Source organism: Syngnathus floridae, chromosome 7 (assembly GCF_059516105.1).
Source record: "Syngnathus floridae isolate MCC-2025c chromosome 7, RoL_Sflo_1.0, whole genome shotgun sequence".
NCBI lineage: Eukaryota > Metazoa > Chordata > Actinopteri > Syngnathiformes > Syngnathidae > Syngnathus > Syngnathus floridae.
In genome coordinates this window covers 1,068,285-1,094,492 of record NC_142419.1, presented here as the reverse complement: position 1 = coordinate 1,094,492, position 26,208 = coordinate 1,068,285, and the positions used below count along the sequence as shown (strand labels likewise).

At 40.2% G+C, this 26,208-nt stretch overlaps 1 long non-coding RNA gene across 1 annotated transcript; it reads right to left on the bottom strand.

Annotated features, from left to right (window-relative positions):
• Nucleotides 1-774: 774 nt before the first annotated feature.
• On the bottom strand, nucleotides 775-2,331 carry LOC148394769 (uncharacterized). Its single transcript, XR_015859512.1, has 3 exons — nucleotides 2,247-2,331; nucleotides 1,014-1,504; nucleotides 775-886 (listed from the first exon to the last, which is right to left on the bottom strand). It is a non-coding gene; the product is annotated as an uncharacterized LOC148394769 (long non-coding RNA).
• Between the last annotated feature and the right edge of the window lie 23,877 nt (nucleotides 2,332-26,208).

Sequence of the window (26,208 nt, the reverse complement as noted above, 5' to 3'; positions counted from 1 at the left end):
GTTGGGGTGGAACTATGTCCACTAGTCTGGCTAGGGCTACCAGCAGAAGCATTGTCAACATGGATAGGCGAGGTCACGGTCATTGGTCTTGAAAAAATTGTTGGGACAGAAACCTTTTTGAGCACTAGCTTGCACCGTGTAATTATGCCAAGTTTGATCCTCATAAGGGGTCCAGGTTCAAAGCAGGTTTCCTGGAAATGTGCACTGCACAGAACACGATAATCTGTAGGACCAGACCAGTCTTTCCGCGTCCTTTGTACCTGTTTGGTCCATTGTTTCCTCAAACCCTCGTCTTTTGGAAACAAAAATAGCGATACACCTGCTTCGTTGGTGTTACTGCATCCCATAGCGATACACCTTTTGCCTCCACACTTCCACATACCTTTGTTTACATTCACTGAAGCTAAACGCGAACAACTTGAAACGTCACTTCCGGCTTCTTCCCCAGTCTAGAAGGAGGCCGCTCGGTGCAGTCAAACTCGTCTGCGCGGCAAATTTAAATTAAAATTTTCAGAGCAACAGCTTCCTTTTCGTTGTTTCGATCGTCAATTTATGTTTATAAGCCCATAAGCTAACTAAAACCGATTTATACATATACCAGTGTCTCTGGGACTTTAAAACAGGACATAATACTGATATAATCATTGAGGAGTTTTAAATCTTAATTATGTGTTCCACTGAATTCATATCATTCTCCTCATCTCCTCTGCTCATACAGACAAGCTAGTTATGCCACGTCATGGCAAACCATTCTTCTCCAATGATTTCCAATGCCTGCAGAGTCGTTGAAAGGAAGAAAAGGTCACAACCTTCCTGGGAGATGTTTTACGATGGTAGGGTTGAGAAGGTCTGATTTGTCTCCACTGGAGCGTGTTGCTGGCATCATCTACATGGAAAGAGCAAGTGAGTGAGGGTTAGGGTGTTCTTGGATGGATGTGTGGAGGAGGGCAAGCTGTAAATTAGCCAGTTTGGCAGGCTAATGGTCAGATGTGTTTTAAAAGACCAATACCCACCTTGACCTCAGTTTAGGACATGCAGCTGAGCCAAGAATGGGAGGAGGCATCGGCACAGATGGCACTGGGGATGGAGGGGTGGGGGGTGGGGCTTGGGGGGGGACATGTCGCACGCTCTTAAATTGACCAAAAAAGTCATGTAGGACTAATGTTCCTCTTCGATCGGAACGGGCATGGAGCCTGGTTAAATTATGTTGTGATGTAACTGCTGATGCATTTAAATTCCAGCAAAAATGTGGAAAGTTGTACCTCTGTTGGAATTTTAATCAACCGTCTTCCTGATGTCGGCTCTCCAACTTGGCAAGGAAGGATACAAATATTACCGTATTGGCCCGAATATAAGGCGGTGTTTTTTGCATTGAAATAAGACTGGAAAAGTGGGGGTCATCTTACATTCGGGGTCTAGACATTATACCCATTCACAACGCTAGATGACGCCAGATATCTTTAAAGCGAATGCTGAACTTAACTCCCCAGGCCAAAGCGAACCCCTGTCACAAAGAATAAAAACAGCTGTTAGAAAGGTTCCTATGTTGATGCTGAAATGTTAGAAAGTTACGTCACAGCGCCTTAAGTCTCGCGAGAGTTACCTCAGCTTATCGCGATTGTTGGAGCTTGTGCGCGGCAGTAAGTTAAAGGTTGCTGGTAGCGACTAAGTACCGTAATTTCCGGACTATAAGCCGCGACTTTTTTCCAAAATTTTGGACCCTGCGGCTTATAGTCAGGTGCGGCTTATATAAGATTTTTTTCGTGATTTTTGTGATGACTTGATCACTTTTACTCTTAACACTATTATATACAGTAAAAGCTACAAAACAAACTGAAAAATAACTCGTTTTCAAATCAGACAAGTAAAAACTGGTCAAATATTTAAAAAAAAAAGATATTAAAAGTGAAGACAATTTGCAATTCTAGTAATGACACACAAATTTGATGCACAATTTGTCTTCGCAGGCCACAAAGAATGATGTGGCGGGCCGTATCTGGCCCCCGGGCCTTGAGTTTGACACCTGTGCTCTAAACCCTTTCTCTTACTCTGCCATGTCACTCAGAGATTACACAAAGCAGTGGCGCTGTTTGGACCATCTGCATTGTATTAAAACCCAATCAATCAGCATTTAAATTAAATTCTTCTGACAATCTGCTCACCAAAAACAAGTTGTAATGAATGTGAACTTTTAATGCATTTTATTCAGAAGGTTAGTTTGAACCTTAAACGGCGGCGCGGCGTACTTATGGATTTTTACGGCCTCCGGCATCCAGGGGGCGCTCTAGCAGGAAGTAAGAGCGAGACAGGCGAAGAAGAAATAATGCGCCGAAGAAGACGCGCTAGTTTGTTCACATTTCGCGCATCACGCAGAACGCGATCAAGACGGACATTACTGAAGGGAAGCCTTTATACACAAACCGTCATCATGGGGGACAAAAGAAATGCATATGATGCCGCTTTTAAGCCAAAGGCAGTCGATGTTGATGACATTATCTTGTGTCTACTCCGGAGCGTAATTATGGATTTTTACGGCCTCCGGTCTCCAGGGAGCGCTCTAGCAGGAAGCAAGAGCGAGACAGACGAAGAAGAGATAACGCGCCGAAGAAGACGTGCTAGTTTGTGTTTACATTTCGCGCATCACGCACACACCTGCATTCACACAAAGACAGGAAGCTTTTATACACAAACCGTCATTATGGGGGACAAAAGAAATGCATATGATGCTGCTTTTAAGCTATACGTGTCGCTCGCTAGTTTAATGTAATTTAGCGCTTCGTGCATGAATAAGATTAGCATGAACAGACCCTCTTCACACTCGAAGAAATGCATAAAACCGACGACGAAAGAGAGACTGAGAAAGTGTGAGGCTAAGGATATCTAACGCTATTCCAATCGGACACTAAGGAGGAAGACTTTGATTGTTTCAGTGCACAGGAGGCAGATGAAGACGGCTGTTTTTTTACTTTTACTGTTTTTTTTTTTTTTTTTAACCAGCCCTGTTAGTGCTGTGCTACCGTGTTGCTGCTGTGTTACCGCCGCATCCCAGTGACTTTGCTGTGTTACTTCCGTGTTGCTGCGGTATTACTGCCGCGTCACAGGCAGTGTTTGGAAAGAAATGTTAAGGTATGTTATTAAAGCTTTAAAAAAAACTTTCTGTGTCCAATCTTTCTTTGCTAATAACTCGCGTGCACACTTCCGCGTTGCTGCGGTACTACTGCTGCGTCACAGGCAATGTTTAGAAAGAAATGTTCAAGTATGTTATTAAAAAGTTAAATAGGCTTTCTATGTACTGTCTTTCTTTGTAAAAAACTCGTGTGCACGTGCGGCTTATAGTCCGGTGCGGCTTATGTAAGAAAAAAACTGAAATATCCCTGAATTTTAGCTGGTGTGCCTTATAATCCGGTGCGGTTTATAGTCCGGCGATTACGGTATGTTGCTGTGATCGTGTGCGTCTTTGACACAAAGTGAGTATATACATTTCATTGTTACTACTGTCTACTGTTGTGCTGTTTGTCTGATCGCGGTTTGTTTCGTGTGTGTGCCGTGTGATTGATAGCTTCGGCTTTAAGTTTGCCTCGCACCATACGAGTAGCTGCTATGCAGCGGCATGGCGACTAACGGTCGCCAGCAAATTTATTTTGTTGCCTTGATGACTTATGTTTGGTGTGTTGCCGAGAGTATTTAATTTATGGTTATTCAGTATAGCGGTACCGTTACACGCAGTTAGTTATATAATGTGTGCCATCTATTAGTGTTGTGTGACATCTAAAGTTGAGCATTGATTTACGTGCTGTATTTCTGTCTGTTGCAGAACCACACACACACACACACTCCATACACCCTTCACACGCTCCATACAATAATCATACACACAAGAGTCACATTCACACACCCAAAGACTCACCCTTGTACACTACAAGCACCTGCTCTCACATCCTTACGACCAAACATGTGCCTATACCCTTTTGCCGGTATGCCCCTATGAGCCACAGTGCCTGTTACTTTTTTGCCAATAATTCAGTAAAGCAAACAAAACTGAACCATGTCTTCCCTCCTGTGTTCTGACCGACACCCAGGGACGAAAACAGCATAACTATCCGAGCCAACCGCCTATACAGTCCTCAGGCTCCCCAACAATAGCGGTAGCAGTTTGCATTATTTTATTGCAATGTTTTTCCTTATTCAGATTTGTTTCAAGACTACAGTTACAGTTAGACTTCACTTTGATGGTTAATGCAGTTTTTGCAATGTTGTTGTTTTATCACAGTAGATTGGTTCATTTACATTTCAAAAACCAGAAGCCATTAATTTACAAATGTGATTGCACTTTAGTTTACATATTTAAATGTTGAGATATTAAGATGTGATAGACAGTTTTTGCATGATTTGAATGAGGCAAAATAACATGTTTTTTTCTCGAATATATTGTTATAATCATTTGTTTCAGATGAACTGTAATTATTTTCTGTATAAAAATTAAATTTGGTGTTCAAAAAGTCTTTTTTCAAACTTGAGTCTTGAAACAAGGGGGTTGGCTTATTGTCAGGGTCGTCTTATATTCGGGCCAATACGGTACAAGCCAGAGAAACAACAAACTGTTTTATCCATTACTCATGTACAATTGTGTTAACCCCCAAAAGCCCTTTGTTTATAAAATCTTGGAGCTCATGGACAAATATTTTTTATGATCATAAGGGTTCTTTGAGCCGTGCTTTGTCTGTACCTTCACCTAGGACAGTGGTTCTTAACTTTGTAAAGAACCCCACCAGTTTCATATGCGCATTCACCGAACTCCTCTTTAGTGAAAAAAATATATACGTATATATGTATATTTTTTCAAATTCAAGACATGTGTAAATGTTTTTTACTGGTGCACAAAATGAGCCGTGCATGAACAACCCCTCGTTCAAAGAACAAAACCAACTCAATGCATGGATTCACAACAAATTACATACCTGCAAATCAGTGTGACTTCTGCTGCTGCCTTTGTGAGAGCAGTTCAGATAAGTGTTACCACAAATTTATAAATCATGTGTGTTCGGACCTCTGCAGTGGAGGCTCTGCCGAACCCCTTAGACCGACTCACCGAACCCGGGTTAAGAAACACTGACCTAGGATCTGTTTGCCATGGGTGACCCTGCCAGGGGCATATAGCCTCAGCCAACTTCACTCTTAGGATCAATGAGACGCAAAACCCTCCACCATGATAAGGTGACGGCTCACAAGGGCTCACAAAGGGGAGAAATATTCTGGCATTACAGCACGCAACACAACAATCTTTAGTCATTCTGAAGTCAGTAAGTCACCAATAACAGATTAGTTCAGTGCGTTTGATAGTCAGTGCTCTACGCTACAGGAATGACAAGCACGTGCCCCCTTTCAAAAATGGCATGAATGACCAAGAATACTCCAAGGTGGGTAAATGGATGAAACCTTCGGGTGTGTTTTTGGTGAGAACAGCATTTTAACGGGGCTAGCAGCTCAAAAGAGTTTATTCAAAATAAATAAATAGATAAATAAATTAATTAATAAATAAATACTGCAGCGGTAAAACACCTCAGTAATTGTCATGATTAAACACAAAAGGTATCAAGTTTACTTTGATAGGTTCTGTCTTTAATCTCCATTTCATGTACCCAACTTTTACTATTCAAACTAAATGGAATGCTTTTGACTATTCCATGCTAAAAGAACATCCTTGCAGGTTCTGAAATGAAGCATTGATACATAGTTCTCTCCACTTTTGTTGTGTTTTTTCCCATTGTAGCTTTGTTCAGACAACCCCTTTTGTCCCAAGCGTTAGCTGCAAGAAATGATGAAAAGCCTCAGTATACTTGCTACAAGGGAAGGGGGTTATTGCACCTGAAAATGCAGGCTCTATCGTTTGTTGTGAATATGGGCAGATAAATACATGTGCAGAAGCTGCCATCTTAGGAGCTGAACTAATATGAAAATGATATTTCAAGTTGGTAAACACGTGCCAAAAGAGGCAGCACAATTGTTTGTATCTCCATCTTCCCCTTGTTTTATTTTTTTAATCAGACAGTTAGTACGGCAGACAAACTAGGCTTGGGTGGCTCTTGACGAAGAATAGAATCATGCAGACAAAATGAAGAGCAATACTGCATTTTTGGAGAAAGAGGAAAGCTTGACTATGGCAGAGACAAGGATTATGATTTCTATGTGCCGTTTCCTACATTTCCTAACTAACTTGGCGTCAGGCTGTCAGCTTCTCAAATGTCTGACCTCTGGTTGCAGCTAAATGTCATAATATATGTAAATATGCCGTCATCGTAAAATGAGTTTCACATGGATAATGCTCAACATAAAAATGACGAACCCAACATTTTACATAGCTTGGAAGAAGAGTCACATTCGCAAGAACCGACTAACTGCAGAAATCAATATGATGTCCGAAAGGTAAAGGGGACACAATTTTTAGTCATAAGCCATTTTTAATTTCCCTAAATTGTGTGTATTACAGTGTAGAAAATGTGTTGAACATCAACAATTACAGTACATTTGGTGCTGTGTGTACCGTAATTTCCGGACTATAAGTCGCGGTTTTTTTCATAGTTTGGGTGGGGGGGCGACTTATACTCAGGAGCGACTTATATATGTTTTTTTTCACAAATCTTTACTTGATCATTAAGACATCACTTACAAGTATAGTTGACCACTTCCCATGTTATTTTTAGTATAGTTGATCACTTCACATGCTTTTATATCTTTATCTTGAACATATTCAAAACATAAAGAATAGAGAAAACATCAAATAAAGCAATTAACACTTTAAAGCACCATATCTAAGTCCACTGTCTGCTGTATGCCCACTTGCTCCATTTTTGCTCCTCTTATGTTTATTATTATTATTTATTATTATTTGTTTATTTATCATTTATTCAACACTCTTATTTATTCATTGTTTGTGCCTTCTTGTTTTTTTTTTGTGTTGCTTGTATGCATATGTGTACTATCTCACCGAGGGATAGTGGAAACGTAATTTCAATCTCTTTGTGTGTCTTAGTATATAAAAAAAAAATCGACGATAACGCAGACTTTGACTTTGATAAAACAACCCAAAAAAATTATATTTTCAGACGAAACTGGATGAGGGCGCTCTAAATTTCACCGTTGGCCGTGACTCATCAACTGGGTGGGCTTAAGAAAAATGGCACCAAAAAGAAACTCATATTTTGCAGGTTACAAACTTCAAGTTGTAAAATATGCAGCTGAAAACAGTAATCGAGCAGCAGAAAGAAAGTTTGGAGAACCGTGATGTACCAATGGATTACTATTTCAAGTGACGTCAGTAGCGCGGCGCGGCGGTTGTTTACATACAAACGTGCCAACATAAGGATTACCGGCATCATTAGCGGTGATCATTTCCAAGTGACACGGAGGACAAAAAGTTTGAAGGAGTTAAGGATTTGGAGTGACATAGAAGTTTTGAAAAACTTTTACGCACGCCCAGTCCTACTCTACTGAGTCGGGGGCCGGCGCTCGGCCGAGTGGCTGTCCGCGAACGGTGCGCGGGGCTCGGACATGGCCATTACGCACGCCCGGTCTGTCTGGAAGTCCACGCCGCCACCCTTGGAAGTTTGTTTTGTTTAATAAAGAGCCGTTTACCAAACCCACGTCTATCCTTGTACTTTGTTAACGCTACAATATAGTTATATAGTAGATCTGTGGAATAAAGACGAGGCTGACGTCAGGGCGCACGCGCGGCAATGTTGACAAAGGACGAGGAATTTGATCGATGGATTTAATGGAATTAAAGTGCACGGATGGTTTGATAATATTATTGGCTTGTATTATAGTTATTTGAAATATAGTTTATCTATCGTTATATGATCCTGTGGAATATTTTGAAGTCCAAGCGCCCTCAGCCGTGCGCACCCATTGTTGAAAAAGAACGATCGATGGATTTAATGAATTGGAGTGACACCGATGGTTTTATAAACATGTTATTCATGTAATAGTTGTCCTTAATCACTCTATGTTACGTCAGGCCCGTTCTCAGCTCTTTGTTTGAGTTTGTCACGTTAGCATACCTATCGATTAGCCTGTTGTTGCTATTTAATGAATTGGAGTGACACCGATGGTTTTATAAACATGTTATTCATGTAATAGTTGTCCTTAATCACTCTATATGTTACGTCAGGCCCGTTCTCAGCTCTTTGTTTGTGTTTGTCACGTTAGCATACCTATCGTTTAGCCTGTTGTTGCTATCGTTTAGCCTGTTGTTGCTCGTTCATGACTGTTTTTGGTGTGGGATTTTTTTGAATAAATTGCCCCCAAAATGCGACTTATACTCCGGAGCGACTTATATATGTTTTTTCACTTTTTGGGGCATTTTATGGCTGGTGCGACTTATACTCCGGAGCGACTTATAGTCCGGAAAATACGGTATTTAAAAGCTGCTTTCTTGGCATGAAAGAAACTTTCACTTACAGGCCCCTATCTTAACTGTTTGCACTTTGTAACACACAGCCTTAACAGTGAGATGATTTTCTTGAGGAGCCTCAGGTATGCCCTAAGTCAGGGGTGTCAAACATACGGCCCGCCGGTGGGTTCAGTCTGGCCCGCAGGTTAAATCTGCATTATTAAAGAAGAATAAACTTAGTTTTCATTAAAATTTGCAGTTCCTATATTGTCCGCTGGGGGCGCTGTTTTAGTCAGTTCTATCGCTGTACCCGCTATTTCTGTTGACACTGGCACCCTCTTCAGTGAAATGTCTTTGTCAAAAAAGAGAAAAGTGGACACAGAGTGTCGGATTTTTCAAGAAAAATGGACCTCTTCCTATATGTTCACGGAGGTGAATGGGAAACCCGTGTGCCTGGTGTGCATGCAGCAAGTTTCGGTGCTTAAGGAATACAATATTCGGCGCCACTATGAAACTCAGCATGGAGGAAAATACAACAGCTTGCACGGAGAACTGAGAAAACAAAAGGTAAATGAAATGCTGGTGGGTCTGAGGAAACAGCAATCTGTTTTCACCCGGAGCCGAGAGGTCAGTGATGCTGCGGTAAAGGCCAGCTACGTAATTGCTAGCCAAAAAGCACTAGCGTCAAAGCCGTACTGTGACAGGGAGTTCGTCAAAAACTGTATGCTGAAGGCTGCCGAAATCGTGTGTCCTGAGAAGCGACAAGCGTTTGCCAATATTAGCTTGACGAGAAATACCATGGCAGACAGGATTTCGGAACTATCGGCAGACTTGGACAGCCAACTGAAACGCAAAGGGGAGTCATTTCTGGCATTTTCCATTGCAATTGATGAGAGTACTGATATTACGGACATTGCTCAACTGGCCATATTCATTCGTGGAGTTGACGAGACTTTGACTGACAACATTGTACAATGATCAATTTTTATGCATAATGCACTTGAATAAATGTTAAAGTGAGTAAAAGTGTTGTTGAAATTGCGCATACTTTTCTTAAAACCTCTTAGGTTGTTCACAATGTATTTAGTAAAAGGGACAATTCATTTCATATAAAGATTTTTATAATTTATGTCTTCTTCTTTGCACTAATACAAAGAAAAAAAGTGGACTTATTGTTAGTTCTATGTAATTTTGGAATGAGTTTACTGGTCTGGCCCCCTTGAGATCCAATTAAGATGTATGCGGCCCCCAGACCAAAATGAGTTTGACACCCCTGCCCTAAGTGCTGAGATTCTTGGTTTGAATCTCAGCTCCAGCTTTCCTTTGTGGTGTGTGCGCAATCTTGCTGTGCTGACATGGGTTTTCCCTAAGGTACACCAGTTTCCTCCCATATTCCCTGATCAAGCATGTTAAACCACCGTAAATTGTCCACAGATGTGACTGTGGATAGTTGTTTGACTGTGTGTGCCCTGCCAATTGACAGGTGACCAGTTGATAATGTATTCTCTCCCATCGTTATAGAGGATGCAGTAAATCACCCATACCGATGACAATGGGCCTGTCACGGATCGGATGGAGCAGGGCGACCAAGTGCAGCTTGGACCAGGGTTTATTGAAGGGAAAAAACTAACAGAATCGGCAAACTGACATGACTTAACAAAACAATAACTGGACTGACTGACAGGGACGTGAGATCAAAGTCAAAGTCAAAGTCAGCTTTATTGTCAATTTCTCCACATGCCAAAGACACACAAAGAAACCGAAATTTCGTTCCCCCCTATCCCACGGTGACAAGACATGGCTCACAACAGACAAACAGTAAACAAGTATAACAAAAGCGTGCTGAATAAATAATGAATAAATAACACAACAATAAATAAATAAAAACGCGTACAGCAGACATTCCCGAAAATAGCGCAACAGTGCCGCACGCTACGCAGAAGGGGGTAGCGAGTTCAGGGCCCTAACAGCCTGGAGAAAGAAGCTGTTGGCGAGTCTGGTGGTGCGGGAGCGCAGGCTCCTGTACCTCTTCCCAGAGGGCAGAAGGTCAAACAAGGAGTGAGATAAGAAGACAACATACGTAACGACATTAAGACATGACGACAACAATGATCCGACAACGGAGTGAGGGGCAGACAGGACCTAAGTACAAAACACGAAACACGAGGCAGGTGACTGTGGTTACATTGATTGAGGTAACACAGGAGGGGAGGTGCAACGCGAACAGAAACCATGGTAACATAAAGACACAATACAGCAACCGAGGATGAGCTGTGACAGGGCCAATATTATCTGATAGTCTGTGGGCCATATTTTCCCACATGCTAAAGTCAGAAAAGGTGCATACTTCTCTGGCTGTGTGCATTCTCCCACTCTCTGAAATCTAACCATCCCTATTATCCTAACACAGACTGGCAAGGAGCTGAGACTTTCATGGCCAAATGAATCCAATAATCCCAGTTGAAATACATTTCCATTATCATTGGATTTAAATGACACTATGCAGGAATTGTATTTCAGTAACTAACTTCCCTTGATTAAATCTCTTTCTAATTACGCTACCTTTCTTCATTATTTGCAAATCAAAATCACACTTATTTCTGCTTCATGTTTTGTTGATTTGACTTACACACAGGCTAAAATCTTTGTCAACGACAATGTATCTATTACATTGCACAGTAACTTTAGCATGCTACCGCATGTATTCCCAGCAATGACTCCCAGGTGAATTAGAACTGGTTCTGATTCATAGCTATCCCTGCTACTATTTTATGTATACGTATAGGGGCAAGCATCTCTCTCTCTCTCTCTCTCTCTCTCTCTCTTTCTCTCTCTCTCTCTCTCTCTCTCTCTCTCTCTCAATTTGGTTACAAATATGCTGTACTTCATAACTTATGCAGCAAAGATAAAAATACATCAGTCAGTTTTTCAATGACACACTGTGCAGTAAACTCACTGTATGTAAAGGATATGCATAAGAGAATGAGACAAGAGAAGGCGGAAAGGTGAACCTGCTGTCTACTTGAGTTGAACAGCTAGGCAAAAGATAGCGTAGGGATGGGGGTTGCTTTTTTTAACAAAGGGGCCATGGTGTAACTCAGTGGTAGAGTGGTCTTCTTCCAACCCAGAGTTTGGGGTCTCGGTCCCCAGCTTTTGTGACCATGTTGAACCATCCTTGAGCAAGATACTGAAACCCCAGTTGCTCCTGATGCTGTGTCATCAGTGGATGACTGTGAATTCAGTGTGACACGCTTTGAGGGCCTTGACAGATGGAAAAGCGTGATACAAGTGAAAGACCTTTTACAATGACATGAATATTTGGTGTAACTCGTATAAATTTAGATTGCATAGATGTTTACGTATGGCTTCTGAAACACATTTTCCGAGTATGTGTGAGGTGTACTTAGTGCCTAATTAATGATCAAATGTGTACTGATAAAAATGACAGATAAAAAATGATAAAATGTGAAACTGAAGATGGATTTTTGCAATTGCATTTCAAATTATCAGTGCAGACAAAATTGTATATTATGGTCATACAATGAGCCATTCCCATGGCAACACTAGAGCTTTGAGTTTTAAGATGCATTATCTTTCTGTGAGGATCAACTACTTTGAGGTGTGTGTATTCTAAAGTGATTGAGCAGTGAGGGGAGTGTCATCGGAGGATAGTTTTGTCAAGGCACACTTGACCCAACAAAAACAACTCACTTTACCAAGTCTGTCATGTTTTGTATTCAAGAATACTCAAGGCTGTGGATTCAGTTACATGATAATACCAAATTATCCACACACATATTGTCCACTCATGCTGTCCTTTTTCTAGGGTGTTGTATTGGTAGTGGTAAGCAGGAGTCTTTTCTCACCAGACAAGCACTGTTGTTTGAATGCAGGTCTCAAGTCTCAGACAACATTCACACACCCCTCCTGCCACCTCATTGTCAGTTTGTCCCTGATGCTACCCGTACGCTCACTGCTCGCGCTCTCCGAGACTGAGTACTATTGCTGACTTTGCCCGTGTACTGACCCATCTCTCTCTGAATGCTGCCCGTCCTGATCATCTGCTGGCCCCTGACCATGTCCTGAACGCCGCCCGGCCTGACCACTCGCTTCTCCCTGACCAAATCCCTGTGCCCCGCCCTGCTTCCCAGCGTGTTTCATCTGTCACTCTCTCTGCCAGGTTTAATCCTGCCGCATACAAGTTTGTCGCTCCGTGGCCAGCTTCCGGCTGCAGTTCCGTTTCAGTCACCAGCTAGCATCCACCTCCCTCCATCGCTGCACCTGCTTCGTCTGCGATCCAGCCTCCTGCTCCCCCTTCAATACTGTTTTCAATAAAAAAAAAAAATCAATAAATAAATGAATACATTTCAATAAAAACAGTCTTGTGCTGCAAGTGGTTGTCCAGCCCTTTTCGTCACGTCAACGCCAGTGTCTTGAACAATCACAATTGCTTTTAATATAAATCTGCATGAGCACTGAGTCCTTTTTACTGCAGCGGTCAACAACCCTTTTAGCACCACGGATCGGATTATTGTCTGACAATATTTTCATGGACAGATGTTCATTAACATTGCGATTTTTGTGAGGAAAACTTCTCAAAAAGTTCTCAAAAAAAATAAAAAAAAAAAATGTCAAAAGTAATAATAAGTCAAATAATCACAGACTGCCCATTGTTTTTCATTCATTGTTTTCTAAGCAAAAATTGTCCTTGTTTGAACTATAACCCCGTTTCCGCAAAACAGACTAATTAAAATCTTAAACGTCAACGTACTGTCCAGCCAATCAAATAGCGTGACGTCTTCAAAAGTAATAGGAAGATCTCGAGCAGATCTGACCACCGAGTGGATGTGGTACCTACACCGGCTTTTAAGGCGTGGCCGATAAATACAATAAGATAAAATGATATGACCGGCATAAAAACAATGATATTGTGGTGTCGAAGGAAAGGAGTCTCGAGAAGTGTGTTGCAGACTTTTACTAAACATTCTCGTAAAACAAGGAATAGAAAGAACAGAAGTGCGTTACCGCACAAACACCATGTTCGCAACACACCCGTCAACCCTTAGTTCCATGGGGGATTATGTATGCAAACATCACAGTATAATCTAATAATAAACGTGAATCCACTGTGTATTCGTATGCAACTTTACTAGCAGCGTCCTCATAATATCGCGCCAACAACATAACATGAATAATGTTATGTTCATGTCACTGAGGTGTAGGAGAGAATCCGGTCCATTTTTCTAAATAAAAGATTATTCAGACTCAGATTTATATATCAGAAATAATGCAAGTTATTATTCATTTTTTGTCCGGCCCTATACCAAATGATCCACGGACCATACCGGTCCACGGCCTGGGGGTTGGGACCCCCGCTATACTGTGCAATCTGATATTGGCTATCGAAGTTCTGATTGTGTTACACCTCTAATACTAACCAAAAACATCAAAATTATCATAGAATTCCATCTGTTGACATTGCATAATATAAAGTAGAAATGAGACTATTTTGTAAATATGAAGGCCTCAAATATGAGAGTAGAAACCTGAGACAGTACTATGAGGATATTTTAAGAAATCATTTTACGTTTATTTAGTCCCTTGTTAAATTTTCAGTTTTGCATCAGCCCAGAGCAAAAAGGCGGTTCCAAAAATTGAAAACGATTCTTCACCCGGATGTTCATTCTTCAATATTTTACTCTTTCCTTTCCTGCTTCATCCTTCTACTCTTTCTTTCTCTTGCTCTTTTTCTCTCGCTCATGTCGGGTTAAGTTGTTTTTCTGCAAAGTGTAAAGCGCATAATTTTTAAAACCAGCTTTATATGAAAAGTGCCTTGAGAGATCTTTTGTTTTTTTATCACTTCATTAAACATCACATCACATCATCAGCACCAACGGATGTGTCCTCTCTCCACTTATTTCTACAAGTATACACCCAGCTGTCAAATTGACTTCACTTACTCATCTGGTGTGCCAACAAAGGTGAATCTGCATATCAGAGGGTAGTGGACTGGAAAACTGATGGGTTGATCAATCCAAATACTGATAATGTCAATATTAACTCAGTATCAAAATTGGTTCCACTATTTATTGTATCGTAAAAAAATTAATCTTATCAATCCGCACCATAGAGTCTAAACATATAACATTATACCCAACACTTTTTAGTAAAGATCCTCATTACAAGTCAGTTTTACCATCAACATTATGGTCGCATACTTCACATTTTCTTTTTGTGTGTCAAAATTATTATTAAATCAATCTGAGACTTAACAAAAAGTAACTTATAAGTAACTTAAACAAGAGTCACTCATTACGCTACAAAAACAGTAATATTGTAAATAAACGTACTACTTTCTAATGCAAGCAAGTAGCATTATGTAATATATTACATTTTGGAAGTAACTTGCCCAACACTGCTCATTACTAAGTATTTCATAGTGAATTATGTTATTGTGATAGACATACCTTTAAATACATTACTATCTTAATCACTTCACTGGTTTCTTTTATATCAAGCAAATATGATATAATATTTGTGATATAAATATGATATTGTTTGATATAAAAGAAACCAGTGAAGTGATTAAAACAAGGAAAAACAAGATGAACTTAGTACAAACATTACTATCTTATTTTGGTCCCTAAACGGCAAACTTGATTGCCTTGCCTCGTTTGCCTTCAGTTGTCAGTCAGGATAAATTGTGCAACTTGTGTGATCCTGCTCAGCAATCGGTGCCTTATATAGGTAAAAATGTGCAATGTGGCCCCCCTAAGGAAGTCAGCAAGGAAGACGAAGAATATTTCACGCCCGACCAACTCTACTCAGTAACTATAGATATTATGAAAATAGGTCCACCTTTGAATAGTAGCCTAATTATACGTTCTTGTGGTGTCAACCCCCAACAGCATCGCACCGGCCCACTATTTGAGAAGCGCTGCTCTATGTAGTAGCAGTAAATTTGAATACATTACATGTTTACTTCTCATTCAAAGGATTATTATATCGACCATATCGGAATATACTAAACTTCGCTTTGAATGTTAATTAGCTATTACAGTAATTACATACATAAACTAGTTTAATCTTCTGTCATCCATACATATTGCAGAAGGAGGTGGAGGTAATTGACATCTAATTCAAGTTGATTCATAAAATAACTGCATTTAGCATCGCCGTTATTATTAGCCAACAAGTTGTTGTGTCTAAATGAAGTCCCGCTATGTTCATTAATGCTCACCATACCTCTACTTTGGGCCTGGTTTATAAACTCCTCTTCCTTTTCTGTGCTCCTGACAACTTTGACTGCCTTTTTGTCACAAAAATGTCAATAAAAGCATGATAACAGTTTGTGTCCAATACAACTGCTGGGATGCGTTAATCATGATGCCCCTCTCAACTTGCAATGTAAAGAAAACAGCAGCCTGAGCCTACTTGATCGGGAGAAGGTGATGAGGGCGCAAGGAGAACATCAACACAGATTTTTGCAAATATACGTATGTAGTATATATTTTAAATAATTATTATTACTTAAATATATATATATATATATATATATATATATATATATATATATATATATATATATATATATATATATATATATATAATTTAAATTATTATAAATAAAATTATTTCACATATTTGGCTATCATTTAGTACAAAACACTTCGCATATCAAGTAGGGGTGGGAATCTCATGATTCAATTACAATTCAGGGGCTACAATTCGATTATAAAACGATTGTTGGTACAACTTTAATTCATGCAAAATGATACATTTGTTCGCCAAACACATTTCTATTTGTCTCAATATGTATTTGACTTGCAATTTTTAAATAGTGCATTTGTAATAAAAAAAACGTGTTGAATTAATTTCCATTATATTTATTAAACTGCATTGCATTAAACTGTAACGTTACAAAATATGTGCAATGGCATGTACAATATATAATCACTGCCCCTCCCCCCCTCCCATAAAAAAATTGGTTAAATTGCAGCATTTTGTCAAAAGAAAAAGCTTCTGGCTTGGCTGTTCAGCATTAATAAGAGCACAAAAACACTGCAATAAACTACAAATGTGTCCCTAAGTACCAGCAGTTGAAAACAAAACTAAACTTCAAACTAAATTCTTGTCACAGAATGCCTTTAAATAAACAAAAATTCCTTTTGAAAGTGCTTTCAACAAACAATTGCTACAAAAACTTAAAAGACGGGTTACAGGACATTTCGTATTTCGTAGTTTGTATGACTGTGCCTTCTCTGTGAGGTGTCATTGTCAACAAGCAAACTATTTGCTCAGCTGGCAAAGACTTTGCTTCTTACACCACCAATGTGCTGACTCCTAAAATGTACTAAACTCCGTAGCCTTGAGTTAGCGAAATGGCTGAGGAGCTGATTTGAGGAGACCAAACTACCACCTCACTGTTACTTTGCCTCAATCCCATCCTCGAGTCAATTCTGATAAACGTAAGTATGCATTAAATCGAGACGTTGTTGATTGCAAAGCTACGTCAATTGCTGGATTGTGCATTGATGCTTATCCAAATGCTACCACTGGCACCATCAAGACCCACTGGTGTGCTCTTACCCCACATCCTAGATTCCTCTCCCAAAGTGGGACAGATCACATAATCCCTATTGACTTTCTCTTGTTTTTTCTGCCAATTCCTGCATTGGATTTGTCTCACTCAATGATACACCCCAGTCCATCTATCCCACATTAATCCATATTATTATTACTTTTCAATACCTACACTAATTATACCCCCACCCCCCAACATACATAACTGTCACGCACACACATGAACCCTTTCAAACTTCACCTTGACACACTTGCTATAATACAGATTTAGACCAAAATAGAAACAAACAAGTTTAAAGCCATTGAAATAAGTACAAAGATTTCTACAAAAGACGGCAAGATAGCAGGTGCGTTCCTGCTGGGAGAGGCGAGTTGCATTGGTCCTTCCCCAGTGGCAGTACGCGTCCCTGGGCTTGTGACAGGCTGGGCAAACAGTCGAGGAGAAGTGGCACGACGGGATGAAGGGTGGCACTCCAGCGGTGGTCTCTGTTGCAAATGTGTATCCAAATCACGAGGAAATAAATTGTGCAAGAGAATTGGGTTCATTCCTAGTCGACAGCTAATCTTGGAGCTCTTACACAGTCTGCTCTTACACAGTCTGCAAACGTTGGTCCGGTGAGAGAAATGAAAGAGGCTAAAATTCTGAATTCAATGACAGTCTGTAGCAGCTGACTGAGAGGCCTAACATGCCATTTGCCGGATGACTGCTTATTTGTAGAGTTAATTACTCTACATAGTGTATCTCGACAACAATAGGGGCAAACATTTCCAATGTCTCTGACTGACTTCCACAAGGAATTTGCCTACCCATGCCTGTGTGGGTTGTCTCCAGGAAATCCAATTTCTTCCCACGTTCCAAAAACATGTACAGATTGAAATAGAATGAGTGCATTTGTCTACATGTGCCCTGTGATTGGCTGGCGACCAGTTCAGCGTGTACTCTGCTGTTACGACTCATGATATTTTGTGGGAATACTACAAAAAAATGCTGCTATTGAAAAATCACAATCCACTAATTCACAGCGTAAATGTATGTATTGAAGAAGCACATATGCCATTTCCGCACCCTCTATGCCACGTATAAGTGATTTCACTTATATCTTATATCTGTGATTTTTTTGTTCTTTTCGCTTGGATGCAGTATACTTAGAACCCTGGTGCACTTCCATATACCGTATTTTCCGGACTATAAGTCGCTCCGGAGTATAAGTCGCACCAGCCATAAAATGCCCCAAAAAGTGAAAAAAAACATATATAAGTCGCTCTGGAGTATAAGTCGCATTTTGGGGGCAATTTATTCGACAAAATCCCACACCAAAAACAGTCATGAACGAGCAACAACAGGCTAAACGATAGCAACAACAGGCTAAACGATAGGTATGCTCACGTGACAAACACAAACAAAGAGCTGAAAACGGGCCTGACGTAACATATAGAGTGATTAAGGACAACTATTACATGAATAACATGTTTATAAAACCAATCGGTGTCACTCCAATTCATTAAATAGCAACAACAGGCTAAACGATAGGTATGCTAACGTGACAAACACAAACAAAGAGCTGAGAACAGGCCTGACGTAACATATAGAGTGATTAAGGACAACTATTACATGAATAACATGTTTATAAAACCATCGGTGTCACTCCAATTCATTAAATAGCAACAACAGGCTAAACGATAGGTATGCTAACGTGACAAACACAAACAAAGAGCTGAGAACGGGCCTGACGTAACATATAGAGTGATTAAGGACAACTATTACATGAATAACATGTTTATAAAACCATCAGTGTCACTCCAATTTATTAAATCCATCGATCGTTCTTTGTCAACAATGGGTGCGCGCGGCTGAGGGCGCTTGCACTTCAAAATATTCCACAGGCTCATATAACGATAGATAAACTATATTTCAAATAACTATAATATAAGCCAATAATATTATCAAACCATCCGTGCACTTTAAATCCATTAAATCCATCGATCAAATTCCTCGTCCTTTGTCAACATCGCCGCGCGTGCGCCATGACGTCAGCCTCGTCTTTATTCCACAGATCTACTATATAACTATATTGTAGCGTTAACAAAGTACAAGGATAGACGTGGGTTTGATAAACGGCTCTTTATTAAACAAAACAAACTTCCAAGCGTGTGGCGGCGTGGACTTCCACACACGAGAGCTCCATGGCATAGGACCGGGCGTGCGTAATGGCCATGTCCGAGCCCCATGCACCGTTCGCGGACAGCCACTCGGCCAAGCGCCGGCCCCCGACTTAGTAGAGTAGGACCGTGCGTGCGTAAAAGCCATAATAGTTTTTCAAACCTTCTATGTCACTCCAAATCCTTAATTCCTTCAAACTCTTTCTCCTCCGTGTCACTTAGAAATGATCACCGCTAATGATGTCGATGTTGTCCTTACGTGGATACGTTTGTCCATTATGTAAACAACCGCCGCGCCGCATCGTGCTACTGACGTCACTTGAAATAGTAATCCATTGGTACATCACGGCTCGATTACTGTTTTCAGCTGCATATTTTACAACTTGAAGTTTGTAACCTGCAAAATATGAGTTTCTTTTTGGTGCCATTTTTCTTGAGCCCACCCAGTTGATGAGTCACGGCCAACGGTGAAATTTAGAGGGCCCTCATCCAGTTTCGTCTGAAAATATATTTTTTTTTCAGATGTAGTTTTTTGTTTTGTTTATTTGGTTGTTTTATCAAAGTCAAAGTCTGCTTTGTCGTCGATTTTTTTTCATATACTAAGACACACAAAGAGATTGAAATTACGTTCCCACTATCCTTCGGTGAGATAGTACACATATGCATACAAGCAACACAAAAAACCCAAGAAGGCACAAACAATGAATAAATAAGAGTGTTGAATAAATAAATGATAAATAAACAAATAATAATAAATGATAATAATAAATATAAGATGAGCAAAAATGGAGCAAGTGTACATACAGCAGACAGTGGACTTGGATATGGTGCTTTAAAGTGTTAATTGCTTTATTTGATGTTTTCTCTTTTTTATGTTTTGAATATGTTCAAGATAAAGATGTAAAAGCATGTGAAGTGATCAACTATACTAAAACTAACATGGGAAGTGGTCAACTATACTTGTAAGTGATGTCTTAATGATCAAGTAAAAATTTGTGAAAAAAAACATATATAAGTCGCTCCTGAGTATAAGTCCACCCAAACTATTAGAAAAACCGCGACTTATAGTCCGGAAATTACGGTATTTTTTTGTATTTACTACATATTTAAAGAATAAACATGCAATTGATCTGGATATGCAAACTCCAAAATAATAAACAACATTCCATTTTTACAGTCAACATCAAAATAATTACTTTTACATCACAGCAAGTAAACAACATGGCTGAGAAGTGATTGCTTATCAGACCATCCGCAGTCATGGTTTCATGAAATAATATTCACACATAGCAAGCAGCATTTTTGCACACTCACTGATACTACAAGCAAGAATGGACCTAAGTAAAAAGCAACATTTAGAATTGTGCAGAAGTAAGAGACTTTTGTTTCATTGTACCTTTTAGATATGATTTAAATGAGCCATTGATCATAGTGTGCAAAATGGTGTTGGCTGTTTGTAACAATCTAATCACTGATTAGCTGGTATCTTGTGAATCAGTCCATGACATAGAAGGAGAATGTGAATGTGAAAACAAACCCACTGCACAAAAATGGCATTATATTAAGCTAAGTAAAATGTTGGTTTTTACTTAGATGTGTACCTGCTTGATTATCATTTACGTATTCACTTATCTTGCCTACCTCTTATTCTCATGAGGGTCTCTGGGGTGCTTGCGCCTATATCAGCAGTCTTTGGATGGTAGAGGAGTACACCCTGAATTGGCTGAAACCAATCACAGGGCACATAGTATATCATCGAACAACCATTCACACTCACAATCACCTACAGATAATTCGGAGTAGTTGATTGGTCTACCATGTTTGTTTTTGGAATATGGGAGTAAACCGAGGTACCCAAGGAAACCCATGTAGGCACAGCGAGAACATACATATAAACTCCACACAGGATGCCCAGAGCCAGAATCAAACCCTGCACCGTCACCCTTCATGGTGGCGTTGTGTCACCTTGACCACACCACTGAAAGATTTCTGGCTGGCCCCTGTGCATGTGTGATTTAGGAATCAGGGCAATATTTGAGTAATGTGTAGTGTGACATCACTCAGAACTTACTAGGGACACCATCTCTGTCTTATTTGACTGATGATTAGCCATTTAATAAGATTGATAATGTATACAGTGTTCCCTCGCTATAATGTGGTTCACCTTTTGTGGTCTTGAGCTTTTGCAGTTTTTTGAGGATGGCATTATCATGCTTTTATCATTTGTTTGCTTAACAACATAAGAATGGTAAACGGCAAATGGATTTCACTTATATAGTTCTTTTTTTCTACACCATGATTGTCAAAGCCCTTTACCAAGTCTCATTCACCTATTCACACACCCATTCATACCCGCAATGTGTTTTGCAACAGCTCATGCTTGAACTGTTTCCATCTGTACTGCCTGGCACACTGACACACTGTCCCTGTCTGAAGCATGGACAGCAAGCATCAGCACTGTTTTTGATGCAGGCAGAAGTGAAAAGAAGGGAGGAACATAACCCATTTCTGATCAAACTTGTGTGAGTTCTTCTCATGACACATGCCTAGGAAGACAAAATAGAATAGTAGCCAATGAAGAAAAAGCCAAATAATGTGGCACTGCACAACCAAATACAGCTAAGCCTCAATTTTACGCACTTCGATGCTACACAACTTTCTGTCTAACGCGGTTTGGTCATGAACACTATTTTTTTCATCATATTTGATTTTAAATGGATGTAATCGTAGAAAAAAAAGGACAATACGCAGTTTCTACTTTTGACTCCGCAAGGGCGTATCGTTTATTCTTTTTCTCCTTCTGTGTTCCTCAGTAACATGGTGCTGCAAAACTACCGTCAACCCGTTGTCCATGTCTCCTAAAGGGAAATCAGCAATAACATAAAGGTTGTACATTAGCACAATGGAACAAAGCCACCGGCAGTAAGCAGAGGCAGGGTCATGACACAACAAAAAATAAATGGTGAATGATATTGTATTAATTTTCACCCGGAACAATAATGTTATTCCCCAAATGCAAACACGTGTATCTTAGTGCGTATTTCCCGAATGAATTTTCCGATACACTCGTATGCATAGCTGTTAGAAAAATCGTATATATATGTTATCATGCGTTCTCTAATGAGTACTTATTCATAATGTTACTGCTCAGTATGCTTGCTGCTTTGCCTTGCTTATTCTTATCTTGTGCAACAGAACAGAAGGATTACGGCTGAGTCAGGGGCGAGATGACGGTTGTGTCAAACAAGATACTGCTGACATCTCAGCAGAAAAATGACATCCACCAGAACAGATCACATCAATCGATGCGTCATGAACCTTCTGATCTTCCTTAAAGAACATCACTTTCTCTTTTTATCTCTCGGAATATTGCTTAAACTGTTTTGCTGATATAGCCATATCTGCACGCAACACTTTGTGCATTACTTTTTGTTTCTTTTCTTACGAGACGAAGCCCACAATCTTTTTTCCCCCTCACCCTCAGGGGCTAATCGTCTCACACTGTGGGTAGGGCGTTCCAAATAAAAAGAGCGAGAGTGTAAACAGATTTTTTAGTGTAGTCAGATTGTAGAAAGCAATCTGTATCGCACTCCTCGCGAGAAAATTCAATATTCTGCCTCACTTGTTTTTTGTCTGCTGATCCTTTTCTCATATTCAGATATTCAGTTAGCACTTTGAACCTGACAATAGCTCTAAATTTTTTTCCCCTTCCTAGACTTTTTAAATGACGCGCTTTCTGCGTGAACGGGATTCCTTAATCCTGGACCCCAAAGTCTGCGTAAAATCAAGTCTTAATTGTAATACAATGCAGTGTTTGAAAACTTAATAAGCTCCCCTTTCATTTTCTCTATCTGGGAAAGAGTGCACTTGAACAGCGTTTTTTTTCTACCACTAACGGCGGCTTGCGTCAATTGACGCTCCACCGATGCAACACGTTACTGATGCACTTCACATATTAGCGCACATGTTGTTAGCGTGTGTCATGCTCGCAAGCACGTCATGTTAACGCGCACGTCATGTTAGCGCATACGTCCCGGGTTGGTAGGGAGAACGTTTCCAAGTGACGATATCCTGGCGGAGTGACGTTGTGACGAGTTGTAATTGCCTTTTTAGTATCAACATGAAGAGAACAAAGTCAAAGTAGCGCTCAAAGTCAGCCTTCAAAAGAGACTAAGCAGGCTGGATCGACATCGTAAACCGAAGACCCCCTGTACTTTATTACTTGCCGACTATTATGTATTGATATTGTTTGTTTATTTATTTACTTATTTATTTATTGCTATGCACTTTATGTATTACTTTCCTCTTTGTTATTCGTGCAATGTTCTCTTTTGTACTTTCTGTGTGAGCTACTGGAACCAGAACTTCCTGAGGAAGCAATCTCAAGAGATGAATGAAGTTGAGTCTATGTCTAAAATGATGAGCCTGATGCATTTATTGGGTTGTTGTACTTGAGAGGGTGTATGAATGCCAATAACTTTCCACTAGATTTTTTGTGGTTAGAAAAATATGAATGACAAGCCTTACGTCTAGAAATGCCTTGTGAAATCCAGAAAAATAAAACAGTCCATCATTTTGATGTGCGTTCTACTCCTGAAGAGTGAGTGAAAAAACTTTGTTGTCAAATTTTGTTGTCATGGGTTTCAGATAGATTTGTTGAGAAGAGCCAGATGACTTATTCCACACGATTCACTTACAGTGGATGAACAGCTGTTTCCGACCAAAACTTGCCGTAGGTTCACGCAATACATGCCTAATACAACCGACAAGTTTGGAATCAAGTTTGGGATCCTAGCTGAAGTTGGAACAAAGCCGTATCTGGGAAATAATGAGCAAAGAGTCAATAAATTGGGGACACATATAGTGATGACACTTATGGAGCTGTACTTTGGGTGTGGCTACAACATCAACAACTTTTTAACGAGCAAAGATCTGGCACTGAAGCTTATGGAAAAACAAACATCAATAGTTAGTACTTTTTGATGGAACAGAAGAGAGGTTCCAAGCATGGTCAGTGCGCTTGGTCAAATATCAGTCAAAGCCCTCTAAAACTGTTGTACTGTTATCAGCTCTGCACAAAGGTTCTGTGCCAGACAGATGGCAAGAAGAAGCCAAAATATATACTATATTACTGGCCAATTGTCAGATAAGTGGGGTGTAGCCGCAACAGAACCGTAACCGTCTGTGATGTTTGCAAACGTCCTGTATGTCAGTGGTCCCCAACCTTTTTTGCGCCACGGACCGGTTACGCATCAGAAATATTTTTGCGGACCGGCCTTGATATAAATATAAATAAATAATACATTTATATAAATAAATACTACATTTATAATGAATATATAAATACGATGAAATAAAGTGATACGATTGGCATAAAAACAAATATAAACCACATAAAAATAAAATTCACCATTACGTTGAATTATTGGGAGCACCGAGCTTGTTTCTCAGAAACGAGCCGGTCCCATCTAGGCGTAATTGGAAACAATGACACCCGAAGTGGTTAATGTTTGTCTTTTAATGGAGGATGCTTGGTCTCCATGTGCCGAAGCAGTTTTGAAGGCTGAATTGCCTCGTTAGCTAGCCTGTTGCCACATTTGCCGAGTGCGCTTGGCGCGTCAGAGTCACCTGCGGCGATAAATCCATATTTTAAGTAGGACTCCAGAAATGTTCTTTTAAATGCAGCTTTCCTTTTCTTAGAAGTGGTAGCCTCTTCTTCTTCAGTCTCTTCATTGGGCTTGTTTCCCTTTCCGAAGAAGCTTTCCAAACTTCTCTGTTTCTTGCTCATTTTTGCTTGCCTCGCGGGCTCGACTGGGGTGAAATGTCACGTGACCGAGACGAGCGTCTTGTGTCAAGAGACAAGCGACGGATGTAATCGGGGGATAATTGCCAAATTTTTTACATTTTTCAAAATAAATTCTTACTCATTTTTGCTAGCTTTGCGGACTCGATTGGGAAAACATGTCACGTGACCGGGACGAGCATCTTGACCAGAATGATTTGATCGTCGATAAAAATGTATATATATATATATATATATATATATATATATATATATATATATATATATTTTTTTTTTCCTGTGCGGCTTGGCGGCCCGGTACCAAGTGACCCACGGACCGGTGTCGGTCCATGGACTGGGGGTTGGGGACCCCTGCTGTATGTGGCAAATGCATGGGTGAAATTTGCATGGCCTGCAAGGATAGTGCTGGCTGATATCAGAGACAACCACAAACTTCCATGTCTGTGACTGAAATGCCCGTAATAGAACTTTGTGATGTTGATAACTCGTATAGTAGTACAGTGGAGCCTCAGTTTTCGAACACAATCCGTTCCAGAAGGCTGTTCGAGAAGTGAATCTTTCGAATTCCGAATCATATTTTCCCATTCCAAATAATGGAACAAAAATGAATCCGTTCCAAGCCCAAAAAAATAAAATAAACGCCTTGTTTAAGCATTTTTTCATTTGCGCATTTTTGTTCAATCGCGCAACTGCAGCGCACCGCCGAACGCGCAGCCGTAGCGCGTCGCCGACCGCGCAACTGCACTGCGCTGGTCGCATTATTGTGACAGAGCCGTCGCTGAAATTTAGAAAATATTTTTATAGTCCTGCTGTACTTTCCAAAATTTAAGTGGACATCAGTGCGCAGGCAGGTTAATTTGGTCCGATCGCGCAACCGCAGCCCACCGGCCGCTCAGTGTCGCATTGCTTATGGAGCGTCTTTGTCTTTTAGGATGGCTTTACTGCTCCCACTTGCTTCCTTTGGCGGCATGATTAGAGTTGATGCAATCCTCAGAGTAACGAGAACGTAATAACGAACGGAGTCAGTTGGCATGCGGGTCCTCTCGGCTCATCTCGCGAGGTTCGACAACCGAATTTCATCCGACATCCAAAGCAAAAGTATCTCTAATGTTTTGTTTGAATACCGATTTGTTCGAGAACCGGGACGTTCGAAAACCAAGGCTCCACTGTATATACAGCATCTTGCTGTTCTTGGTATTGACAATGTGCACTTTTTTGATTTATTGATGCTTGAGACGTTTCAAAAGAAAAATGCAAAATTTGCAACCACAGC